The following is a 13,353-nucleotide window of genomic DNA, read 5'->3' as shown; positions in this document are numbered from 1 at the left end:
TGATGGTCATTTCTACGTTCCGGGCAACCTAGGCTTCACTCTAGGGCGTTGCTCCACCAGATCGAATAGTTAGGGCCTTAGAAGTCAACGCCAGAATCATAAAATACAATAAAGATGCAACAGCTTTTCCACCGTATTAAGCGAATAATTTCAACCAGTGTGAATGTTATGGTCATTTCTACATTCCGAGCAACCTAGGCTTCACTCTAGGGCGTTGATCCAACAGATTGAATAGTTAGGGCCTTAGCAGTCAACGCCCGAAGCATAAAATACAATATAAATACAACAGTTTTTCCATCATATAACAGGAATAATTGCAACCAGTTTGAGAGTGATGGTCATTTCTACGTTCCGGGAAACCTCGGCTTCACTCTAGGGCGTTGCTCCGCCAGATCGAATAGTTAGTGCATTAGAAGTCAACGCCAGAAGCATAAAATACAATATAAATACAACAGTTTTTCCATCGTATAAAACGAATAATTGCAACCAGTATGAAAGATAACGTCATTTCTTCTTTCCGGGAAACCTAGGCTTCACCCTTGGGCGTTGCTCCAACAGATTGAATAGTTTGGGCCTTAGCAGTCAACGCCCGAAGCATAAAATACAATAAAAATACAACAGTTTTTTCATCATATAACAGGAATAATTCCAACCAGTTTGAAAGTGATGGTCATTTCTACGTTCCGGGCAACCTAGGCTTCACTCTAGGGCGTTGCTCCACCAGATCGAATAGTTAGGGCCTTAGAAGTCAACGCCAGAAGCATAAAATTCAATACAGATGCAACAGTTTTTCCATCGTATAACAGGAGTAACTGCAAACAGTGTGAAAGTACTGGTCATTTCTACGTTCCGGGTAACCTAGGCTTCACTCTAGGGCGTTGTTCCACCAGAGCGAACAGTCAGGGCCTAAGAAGGCAACGCCAGAAGCATAAAATACAATATAAATATAACAGTTTTTCAATCGTATAAAGCGAATAATAGCAACCAGTGTGAAAGTTATGGTCATTTCTACGTTCCGCGTAACCTAGACTTCACTACAGGGCGTTGTTCCACCAGATCGAATAGTTAGGGCCTAAGAAGTGAACGCCAGCAGCATAAAATACAATATGAATACAACAGTTTTTCCATGATATAAAACGAATAATTGCAACCAGTATGAAAGTTATGGTCATTTCTACTTTCCGGGCAACCTAGGCTACACCCTAGGGCGCTGCTCCAACAGATTGAATAGTTAGGGCCTTAGAAGTCAATGCCCGAAGCATAAAATGCATTAAAAATACAACAGTTTTTCCATCATATAACAGGAATAATTGCAACCCTTGTGAAAGTGATGGTCATTTATACGTTCCAGGCAACATAGGCTTCACTCCAGGGCGTTGTTCCACCAGATCGAATTGTTAGGGCCTAAGAAGTCAACGCCAGAAGCATAAGATACAATATAAATATAACAGATTTTCCATCATATAAAACGAGTAATTGCAACCAGTATGAAAGTTGTGGTCATTTCTACGTTCCGGCAACCTAGGCTTCACCCTTGGGCGTTGCTCCAACAGATTGAATAGTTAGGGCCTTAGAAGTCAATGCCAGAAGCATAAAATGCAATAAAAATACAACAGTTTTTCCGTCATATAACAGGAATAATTGCAACCAGTATGAAAGTTATGGTCATTTCTACTTTCCGGTCAACCTAGGCTACACCCTAGTGCGTTGCTCCAACAGATTGAATAGTTAGGGCCTTAGAAGTCAACGCCCGAAGCATAAAATTCAATAAAAATACAACAGTTTTTCCATCATATAACCGGAATAATTGCAACCAGTTTGAAAGTGATGGTCATTTCTACGTTCCGGGAAACCTCGGCTTCACTCTAGGGCGTTACTTCGCCAGATCGAATAGTTAGTGCATTAAAAGTCAACGCCAGAAGCATATAATACAATATAAATACAACAGTTTTTCCATCGTATAAAACGAATAATAGCAACCAGTGTGAAAGTTATGGTCATTTCTACGTTGCGGCAACCTAGGCTTCACCCCAGGGCGTTGTTCCACCAGATCGAATAGTTAGGGCCTTAGAAGTCAACGCCCGAAGCATAAAATACAAAATAAATAGAACAGTTTTTCCATCGTATAGAACGAATAATAGCAACCAGTGTGAAAGTTATGGTCATTTCTACGTTCCGGGCAACCTAGGCTTCACTCTAGGGCGTTTCTCCACCAGATCGAATAGTTAGGGCCTAAGAAGTGAAGGCCAGAAGCATAAAATACAATATAAATACAACAGTTTTTCCATCATATAAAACGAGTAATTGCAACCAGTATGAAAGTTGTGGTCATTTCTACTTTCCGGTCAAACTAGGCTACACCCTAGGGCGTTGCTCCAGCAGATTCAATAGTTAGGGCCTTAGAAGTCAATGCCCGAAGCATAAAATGCAATAAAAATACAATAGTTTTTCCATCATATAACCGGAATATATTGCAACCAGTTTGAAAGTGATGGCCATTTCTACGTTCCGGGCAACCTAGGCTACAACCTAGGGCGTTGCTCCAACAGATTGAATAGTTAGGGCCTTAGAAGTCAATGCCCGGAGCATAAAATGCAATAAAAATACAACAGTTTTTCCATCGTATAAAAGGATCAATTGCAACCAGTTTGACAGTGATGGTCATTTCTACGTTCCGGGCAACCTAGGCTTCACTCTAGGGCGTTGCTCCACCAGATCGAATAGTTAGGGCCTTAGAAGTCAACGCCAGAATCATAAAATACAATAAAGATGCAACAGCTTTTCCACCGTATTAAGCGAATAATTTCAACCAGTGTGAATGTTATGGTCATTTCTACATTCCGAGCAACCTAGGCTTCACTCTAGGGCGTTGATCCAACAGATTGAATAGTTAGGGCCTTAGCAGTCAACGCCCGAAGCATAAAATACAATATAAATACAACAGTTTTTCCATCATATAACAGGAATAATTGCAACCAGTTTGAGAGTGATGGTCATTTCTACGTTCCGGGAAACCTCGGCTTCACTCTAGGGCGTTGCTCCGCCAGATCGAATAGTTAGTGCATTAGAAGTCAACGCCAGAAGCATAAAATACAATATAAATACAACAGTTTTTCCATCGTATAAAACGAATAATTGCAACCAGTATGAAAGATAACGTCATTTCTTCTTTCCGGGAAACCTAGGCTTCACCCTTGGGCGTTGCTCCAACAGATTGAATAGTTTGGGCCTTAGCAGTCAACGCCCGAAGCATAAAATACAATAAAAATACAACAGTTTTTTCATCATATAACAGGAATAATTCCAACCAGTTTGAAAGTGATGGTCATTTCTACGTTCCGGGCAACCTAGGCTTCACTCTAGGGCGTTGCTCCACCAGATCGAATAGTTAGGGCCTTAGAAGTCAACGCCAGAAGCATAAAATTCAATACAGATGCAACAGTTTTTCCATCGTATAACAGGAGTAACTGCAAACAGTGTGAAAGTACTGGTCATTTCTACGTTCCGGGTAACCTAGGCTTCACTCTAGGGCGTTGTTCCACCAGAGCGAACAGTCAGGGCCTAAGAAGGCAACGCCAGAAGCATAAAATACAATATAAATATAACAGTTTTTCAATCGTATAAAGCGAATAATAGCAACCAGTGTGAAAGTTATGGTCATTTCTACGTTCCGCGTAACCTAGACTTCACTACAGGGCGTTGTTCCACCAGATCGAATAGTTAGGGCCTAAGAAGTGAACGCCAGCAGCATAAAATACAATATGAATACAACAGTTTTTCCATGATATAAAACGAATAATTGCAACCAGTATGAAAGTTATGGTCATTTCTACTTTCCGGGCAACCTAGGCTACACCCTAGGGCGCTGCTCCAACAGATTGAATAGTTAGGGCCTTAGAAGTCAATGCCCGAAGCATAAAATGCAATAAAAATACAATAGTTTTTCCATCATATAACCGGAATATATTGCAACCAGTTTGAAAGTGATGGCCATTTCTACGTTCCGGGCAACCTAGGCTACAACCTAGGGCGTTGCTCCAACAGATTGAATAGTTAGGGCCTTAGAAGTCAATGCCCGGAGCATAAAATGCAATAAAAATACAACAGTTTTTCCATCGTATAAAAGGATCAATTGCAACCAGTTTGACAGTGATGGTCATTTCTACGTTCCGGGCAACCTAGGCTTCACTCTAGGGCGTTGCTCCACCAGATCGAATAGTTAGGGCCTTAGAAGTCAACGCCAGAATCATAAAATACAATAAAGATGCAACAGCTTTTCCACCGTATTAAGCGAATAATTTCAACCAGTGTGAATGTTATGGTCATTTCTACATTCCGAGCAACCTAGGCTTCACTCTAGGGCGTTGATCCAACAGATTGAATAGTTAGGGCCTTAGCAGTCAACGCCCGAAGCATAAAATACAATATAAATACAACAGTTTTTCCATCATATAACAGGAATAATTGCAACCAGTTTGAGAGTGATGGTCATTTCTACGTTCCGGGAAACCTCGGCTTCACTCTAGGGCGTTGCTCCGCCAGATCGAATAGTTAGTGCATTAGAAGTCAACGCCAGAAGCATAAAATACAATATAAATACAACAGTTTTTCCATCGTATAAAACGAATAATTGCAACCAGTATGAAAGATAACGTCATTTCTTCTTTCCGGGAAACCTAGGCTTCACCCTTGGGCGTTGCTCCAACAGATTGAATAGTTTGGGCCTTAGCAGTCAACGCCCGAAGCATAAAATACAATAAAAATACAACAGTTTTTTCATCATATAACAGGAATAATTCCAACCAGTTTGAAAGTGATGGTCATTTCTACGTTCCGGGCAACCTAGGCTTCACTCTAGGGCGTTGCTCCACCAGATCGAATAGTTAGGGCCTTAGAAGTCAACGCCAGAAGCATAAAATTCAATACAGATGCAACAGTTTTTCCATCGTATAACAGGAGTAACTGCAAACAGTGTGAAAGTACTGGTCATTTCTACGTTCCGGGTAACCTAGGCTTCACTCTAGGGCGTTGTTCCACCAGAGCGAACAGTCAGGGCCTAAGAAGGCAACGCCAGAAGCATAAAATACAATATAAATATAACAGTTTTTCAATCGTATAAAGCGAATAATAGCAACCAGTGTGAAAGTTATGGTCATTTCTACGTTCCGCGTAACCTAGACTTCACTACAGGGCGTTGTTCCACCAGATCGAATAGTTAGGGCCTAAGAAGTGAACGCCAGCAGCATAAAATACAATATGAATACAACAGTTTTTCCATGATATAAAACGAATAATTGCAACCAGTATGAAAGTTATGGTCATTTCTACTTTCCGGGCAACCTAGGCTACACCCTAGGGCGCTGCTCCAACAGATTGAATAGTTAGGGCCTTAGAAGTCAATGCCCGAAGCATAAAATGCATTAAAAATACAACAGTTTTTCCATCATATAACAGGAATAATTGCAACCCTTGTGAAAGTGATGGTCATTTATACGTTCCAGGCAACATAGGCTTCACTCCAGGGCGTTGTTCCACCAGATCGAATTGTTAGGGCCTAAGAAGTCAACGCCAGAAGCATAAGATACAATATAAATATAACAGATTTTCCATCATATAAAACGAGTAATTGCAACCAGTATGAAAGTTGTGGTCATTTCTACTTTCCGGTCAAACTAGGCTACACCCTAGGGCGTTGCTCCAACAGATTCAATAGTTAGGGCCTTAGAAGTCAATGCCCGAAGCATAAAATGCAATAAAAATACAATAGTTTTTCCATCATATAACCGGAATAATTGCAACCAGCTTGAAAGTGATGGCCATTTCTACGTTCCGGGCAACCTAGGCTACACCCTAGGCCGTTGCTCCAACAGATTGAATAGTTCGGGCCTTAGAAGTCAACGCCAGAATCATAAAATACAATAAAGATGCAACAGCTTTTCCACCGTATTAAGCGAATAATTTCAACCAGTGTGAATGTTATGGTCATTTCTACATTCCGAGCAACCTAGGCTTCACTCTAGGGCGTTGATCCAACAGATTGAATAGTTAGGGCCTTAGCAGTCAACGCCCGAAGCATAAAATACAATATAAATACAACAGTTTTTCCATCATATAACACGAATAATTGCAACCAGTATGAAAGTTATGGTCATTTCTACGTTCCGGGCAACCTAGGCTTCACTCTATGGCGTTCTTCCACTACATCGAATAGGAACGGCCTCAGAAGACAACGCCAGAAGCATAAAATACAATAAAAATACAACAGTCTTTCCGTCCTATAACAGGAATAATTGCAACCCGTGTGAAAGTGATGGTCATTTGTACGTTCCAGGCAACATAGGCTTCACTCTAGGGCGTTGTTCCACCAGATCGAATTGTTAGGGCCTAAGAACTCAACGCCAGTAGCATAAAATACAATAAAAATACAACAGTTTTTCCATCGTATAAAACGAATAATTGCCACAAGTATGAAACTTATGGTCATTTCTACTTTCCGAGCAACCTAGGCTTCAGCCCTAGGGCGTTGCTCCAACAGGTTGAATAGTTAGGGCCTTAGAAGTCAACGCCCGAAGCATATAATACAAAATAAATAGAACAGTTTTTCCATTGTATAAAACGAATAATTGCTACCAATGTAAAAGTTATGGTCAGTTCTACGTTCCGGGCAACCTAGGCCTCACTCTTTGTTGTTTTTCCAGCAGATGGAATTGTTAGGGCCTAAGAAGTCAACGCCAGAAGCATAAGATACAATATAAATATAACAGTTTTTCTATCGTATAGAACGAATAATAGCAACCAGTGTGAAAGTTAACGTCATTTCTACTTTCCGGGCAACCTAGGCTTCACCCTCGAGCGTTGCTCCAACAGATTGAATAGTTAGGGCCTTAGAAGTCAACGCCCGATGCACAAAATACAAAATAAATAGAACAGTTTTTCCATCGTGTAAACGAATAATTGCTACCGGTGTGAAAGTTATGGTCATTTCTACGTTCCGGTCAACCTGGGCTTCACCATAGGGCGTTGTTCCACCAAATCGAATAGTTAGGGCCTAAGAAGTGAACGCCAGAAGCATAAAATACAATATAAATATAACAGTTTTTCCATCATATAAAACGAATAATAACAACCAGTATGAAAGCTATGGTCATTTCTACTTTACGGGCAACCTAGGCTACACCCTAGGGCGTTGCTCCACCAGATCGAATAGTTAGTGCCTTAGAAGTCAACGCCAGAAGCATAAAATACAACAAAAATACAACAGTTTTTCCATCGTATAAAACGAATAATTGCAACCAATATGAAACTTATGGTCATTTCTACTTTCCGAGAAACCTAAGCTTCAACCCTAGGGCGTTGCTCCAACGGATTGAATAGTTAGGGCCTTAGAAGTCAACGCCCGAAGCATAAAATGCAATAAAAATACAACAGTGTTTCCATCATATAACAGGAATAATTGCAACCAGTTTGAAAGTGATGGCCAATTCTACGTTCCGGGCAACCTAGGCTTCACTCTATTGCGTTGCTCCACCAGATCGAATAGTTAGTACCTTAGAAGTCAACGCCAGAAGCTTAAAATTCAATATAAATACAACAGTTCTTCCATCGTATAGAACGAATAATTGCAACCAGTATGAAAGTTATGGTCATTTCTACTTTCCGGGCAACCTAGGCTACACCCTAGGGCGTTGCTCCAACAGATTGAATAGTTAGGGCCTTAGAAGTCAATGCCCGAAGCATAAAATGCATTAAAAATACAACAGTTTTTCCATCATATAACAGGAATAATTGCAACCAGTTTGAAAGTGATGGTCATTTCTACGTTCCGGGAAACCTCGGCTTCACTCTAGGGCGTTGCACGGCCAGATCGAATAGTTAGTGCATAAAAGGTCAACGCCAGAAGCATATAATACAATATAAATACAACAGTTTTTCCATCGTATAAAACGAATAATAGCAACCAGTGTGAAAGTTATGGTCATTTCTACGTTCCGGCAACCTAGGCTTCACCCCAGGGCGTTGTTCCACCAGATCGAATAGTTAGGGCCTTAGAAGCCAACGCCCGAAGCATAAAATACAAAATAAATAGAACAGTTTTTCCATCGTATAAAACGAATAATAGCAACCAGTGTGAAAGTGATGGCCAATTCTACGTTCCGTGCAACCTAGGCTTCACTCTATTGCGTTGCTCCACCAGCTCGAATAGTTAGTGCCTTAGAAGTCAACGCCAGAAGCTTAAAATACAATATAAATACAACAGTTTTTCCATCGTATAGAACGAATAATTGCAACCAGTATGAAAGTTATGGTCATTTCTACTTTCCGGGCAACCTAGGCTACACCCTAGGGCGTTGCTCCAACAGATTGAATAGTTAGGGCCTTAGAAGTCAATGCCCGAAGCATAAAATGCATTAAAAATACAACAGTTTTTCCATCATATAACAGGAATAATTGCAACCAGTTTGAAAGTGATGGTCATTTCTACGTTCCGGGAAACCTCGGCTTCACTCTAGGGCGTTGCACGGTCAGATCGAATAGTTAGTGCATAAAAGGTCAACGCCAGAAGCATATAATACAATATAAATACAACAGTTTTTCCATCGTATAAAACGAATAATAGCAACCAGTGTGAAAGTTATGGTCATTTCTACGTTCCGGCAACCTAGGCTTCACCCCAGGGCGTTGTTCCACCAGATCGAATAGTTAGGGCCTTAGAAGCCAACGCCCGAAGCATAAAGTACAAAATAAATAGAACAGATTTTCCATCGTATAAAACGAATAATAGCAACCAGTGTGAAAGTTATGGTCATTTCTACGTTCCGGCAACCTAGGCTTCTCCCCAGGGCGTTGTTCCACCAGATCGAATGGTTGGGGCCTAAGAAGTGAACGCCAGCAGCATAAAATACAATATAAATACAACAGTTCTTCCATCATATAAAACGAATAATTGCATCCAGTATGAAAGTTATGGTCATTTCTACGTTCCGGGCAACCTAGGCTTCACTCTATGGCGTTCTTCCACCACATCGAATAGCGGCGGCCTCAGAAGTCAACGCCTGAAGCATAAAATACAATAGAAATACAACAGTCTTTCCATCCTATAACAGGAATAAATGCAACCCTTGTGATAGTGATGGTCATTTGTACGTTCCAGGCAACCTAGGCTTCACTCTAGGCCGTCGTTCCACCAGATCAAATTGTTAGGGCCTAAGAAGTCAACGCCAGAAGCATAAGGTACAATATAAATATAACAGTTTTTCCATCGTATAGAACGAATAATAGCAACCAGTGTGAAAGTTATGGTCATTTCTACGTTCCGGGCAACCTAGGCTTCACTCTAGGGCGTTGCTCCACCAGATCAAACAGATAGGGCCTTAGAAGTCAACGCCCGAAGCATAAAATACAAAATAAATAGAACAGTTTTTCATTGTATAAAACGAATAATTGCTACCAGTGTAAAAGTTATGGTCATTTCTACGTTCCGGGGAACCTAGGCTTCACCCTAGGGCGTTGTTCCACCAGATCGAATAGTTAGGGCCTAAGAAGTGAACGCCAGAAGCATAAAATACAATATAAATACAACAGTTTTTCCATCATATAGAACGAGTAATTGCAACCAGTATGAAAGTTGTGGTCATTTCTACTTTCTGGTCAACCTAGGCTACACCCTAGGGCGTTGCTCCAACAGATGGAATAGTTAGGGCCTTAGAAGTCAACGCCAGAATCATAAAATACAATAAAGATGCAACAGCTTTTCCACCGTATTAAACGAATAATTTCAACCAGTGTGAATGTTATGGTCATTTCTACGTACCGGCAGCCTAGGCTTCACCCCAGGGCGTTGTTCCACCAGATCGAATAGTTAGGGCCTTAGAAGTCAACGCCCGAAGCATAAAATACAAAATAAATAGAACAGTTTTTCCATCGTATAAAACGAATAATAGCAACCAGTGTGAAAGTTATGGTCATCTCTACGTTCCGGCAACCTAGGCTTCTCCCCAGGGCGTTGTTCCACCAGATCGAATGGTTAGGGCCTAAGAAGTGAACGCCAGCAGCATAAAATACAATATAAATACAACAGTTCTTCCATCATATAAAACGAATAATTGCATCCAGTATGAAAGTTATGGTCATTTCTACGTTCCGGGCAACCTAGGCTTCACTCTATGGCGTCCTTCCGCCACATCGAATAGCTGCGGCCTCAGAAGTCAACGCCTGAAGCATAAAATACAATAGAAATACAACAGTATTTCCATCCTATAACAGGAATAATTGCAACCTTTGTGAAAGTGATGGTCATTTATACGTTCCAGGCAACCTAGGCTTCACTCCAGGGCGTTGTTCCACCAGATCGAATTGTTAGGGCCTAAGAAGTCAACGCCAGAAGCATAAGATACAATATAAATATAACAGATTTTCCATCATATAAAACGAGTAATTGCAACCAGTATGAAAGTTGTGGTCATTTCTACTTTCCGGTCAAACTAGGCTACACCCTAGGGCGTTGCTCCAACAGATTCAATAGTTAGGGCCTTAGAAGTCAATGCCCGAAGTATAAAATGCAATAAAAATACAATAGTTTTTCCATCATATAACCGGAATAATTGCAACAAGCTTGAAAGTGATGGCCATTTCTACGTTCCGGGCAACCTAGGCTACACCCTAGGGCGTTGCTCCAACAGATTGAATAGTTAGGGCCTTCGAAGTCAATGCCCGAAGCATAAAATGCAATAAAAATACAACAGTTTTTCCATCATATAACCGGAATAATTGCAACCAGTTTGAAAGTGATGGTCATTTCTTCGTTCCGGGCAACCTAGCCTACACCCTAGGGCGTTGCTCCAACAGATTGAATAGTTAGGGCCTTAGAAGTCAACGCCAGAATCATAAAATACAATAAAGATGCAACAGCTTTTCCACCGTATTAAGCGAATAATTTCAACCAGTGTGAATGTTATGGTCATTTCTACATTCCGAGCAACCTAGGCTTCACTCTAGGGCGTTGATCCAACAGATTGAATAGTTAGGGCCTTAGCAGTCAACGCCCGAAGCATAAAATACAATATAAATACATCAGTTTTTCCATCATATAACAGGAATAATTGCAACCAGTATGAAAGTTATGGTCATTTCTACGTTCCGGGCAACCTAGGCTTCACTCTATGGCGTTCTTCCACTACATCGAGTAGCCACGGCCTCAGAAGACAACGCCAGAAGCATAAAATACAATAAAAATACAACAGTCTTTCCGTCCTATAACAGGAATAATTGCAACCCGTGTGAAAGTGATGGTCATTTGTACGTTCCAGGCAACCTAGGCTTCACTCTAGGGCGTTGTTCCACCAGATCGAATTGTTAGGGCCTAAGAACTCAACACCAGTAGCATAAAATACAATATAAGTACAACAGTTTTGCCATCGTATAAAATGAATAATTGCAAACATTGCGAAGGTAATGGTCATTCCACGTTCCGGCCAACCTAGGCGTCACTCTAGTGCGTTGCTCCACCACATCTAATAGCTACGGCCTTAGACGTCAACGCCAGAAGCATAAAATACAATAAAAATACAACAGTTTTTCCATCGTATAAAACGAATAATTGCCACAAGTATGAAACTTATGGTCATTTCTACTTTCCGAGCAACCTAGGCTTCAACCCTAGGGCGTTGCTCCAACAGATTGAATAGTTAGGGCCTTAGAAGTCAACGCCCGAAGCATATAATACAAAATAAATAGAACAGTTTTTCCATTGTATAAAACGAATAATTGCTACCAGTGTAAAAGTTATGGTCAGTTCTACGTTCCGGGCAACCTAGGCCTCACTCTTTGTTGTTTTTCCAGCAGATCGAATTGTTAGGGCCTAAGAAGTCAACGCCAGAAGCATAAGATACAATATAAATATAACAGTTTTTCTATCGTATAGAACGAATAATAGCAACCAGTGTGAAAGTTAACGTCATTTCTACTTTCCGGGCAACCTAGGCTTCACCCTCGAGCGTTGCTCCAACAGATTGAATAGTTAGGGCCTTAGAAGTCAACGCCCGATGCACAAAATACAAAATAAATAGAACAGTTTTTCCATCGTGTAAAACGAATAATTGCTACCGGTGTGAAAGTTATGGTCATTTCTACGTTCCGGTCAACCTAGGCTTCACCATAGGGCGTTGTTCCACCAAATCGAATAGTTAGGGCCTAAGAAGTGAACGCCAGAAGCATAAAATACAATATAAATATAACAGTTTTTCCATCATATAAAACGAATAATAACAACCAGTATGAAAGCTATGGTCATTTCTACTTTACGGGCAACCTAGGCTACACCCTAGGGCGTTGCTCCACCAGATCGAATAGTTAGTGCCTTAGAAGTCAACGCCAGAAGCATAAAATACAACAAAAATACAACAGTTTTTCCATCGTATAAAACGAATAATTGCAACCAGTATGAAACTTATGGTCATTTCTACTTTCCGAGAAACCTAGGCTTCAACCCTAGGGCGTTGCTCCAACGGATTGAATAGTTAGGGCCTTAGAAGTCAACGGCCGAAGCATAAAATGCAATAAAAATACAACAGTGTTTCAATCATATAACAGGAATAATTGCAACCAGTTTGAAAGTGATGGCCAGTTCTACGTTCCGGGCAACGTAGGCTTCACTCTATTGCGTTGCTCCACCAGATCGAATAGTTAGTGCCTTAGAAGTCAACGCCAGAAGCTTAAAATACAATATAAATACAACAGTTCTTCCATCGTATAGAACGAATAATTGCAACCAGTATGAAAGTTATGGTCATTTCTACTTTCCGGGCAACCTAGGCTACACCCTAGGGCGTTGCTCCAACAGATTGAATAGTTAGGGCCTTAGAAGTCAATGCCCGAAGCATAAAATGCATTAAAAATACAACAGTTTTTCCATCATATAACAGGAATAATTGCAACCAGTTTGAAAGTGATGGTCATTTCTACGTTCCGGGAAACCTCGGCTTGACTCTAGGGCGTTGCACGGCCAGATCGAATAGTTAGTGCATAAAAGGTCAACGCCAGAAGCATATAATACAATATAAATATAACAGTTTTTCCATCGTATAGAACGAATAATAGCAACCAGTGTGAAAGTTATGGTCATTTCTACGTTCCGGGCAACCTAGGCTTCACTCTAGGGCGTTGCTCCACCAGATCAAACAGATAGGGCCTTAGAAGTCAACGCCCGAAGCATAAAATGCAAAATAAATAGAATAGTTTTTCATTGTATAAAAAGAATAATTGCTACCAGTGTAAAAGTTATGGTCATTTCTACGTTCCGGGGAACCTAGGCTTCACCCTAGGGCGTTGTTCCACCAGATCGAATAGTTAGGGCTT

The sequence above is a fragment of the Calliopsis andreniformis genome, unplaced genomic scaffold (genome assembly GCF_051401765.1).
Source record: "Calliopsis andreniformis isolate RMS-2024a unplaced genomic scaffold, iyCalAndr_principal scaffold0004, whole genome shotgun sequence".
In the NCBI taxonomy this organism is placed as follows: domain Eukaryota; kingdom Metazoa; phylum Arthropoda; class Insecta; order Hymenoptera; family Andrenidae; genus Calliopsis; species Calliopsis andreniformis.
Note: the sequence above shows the minus strand (reverse complement) of the source record.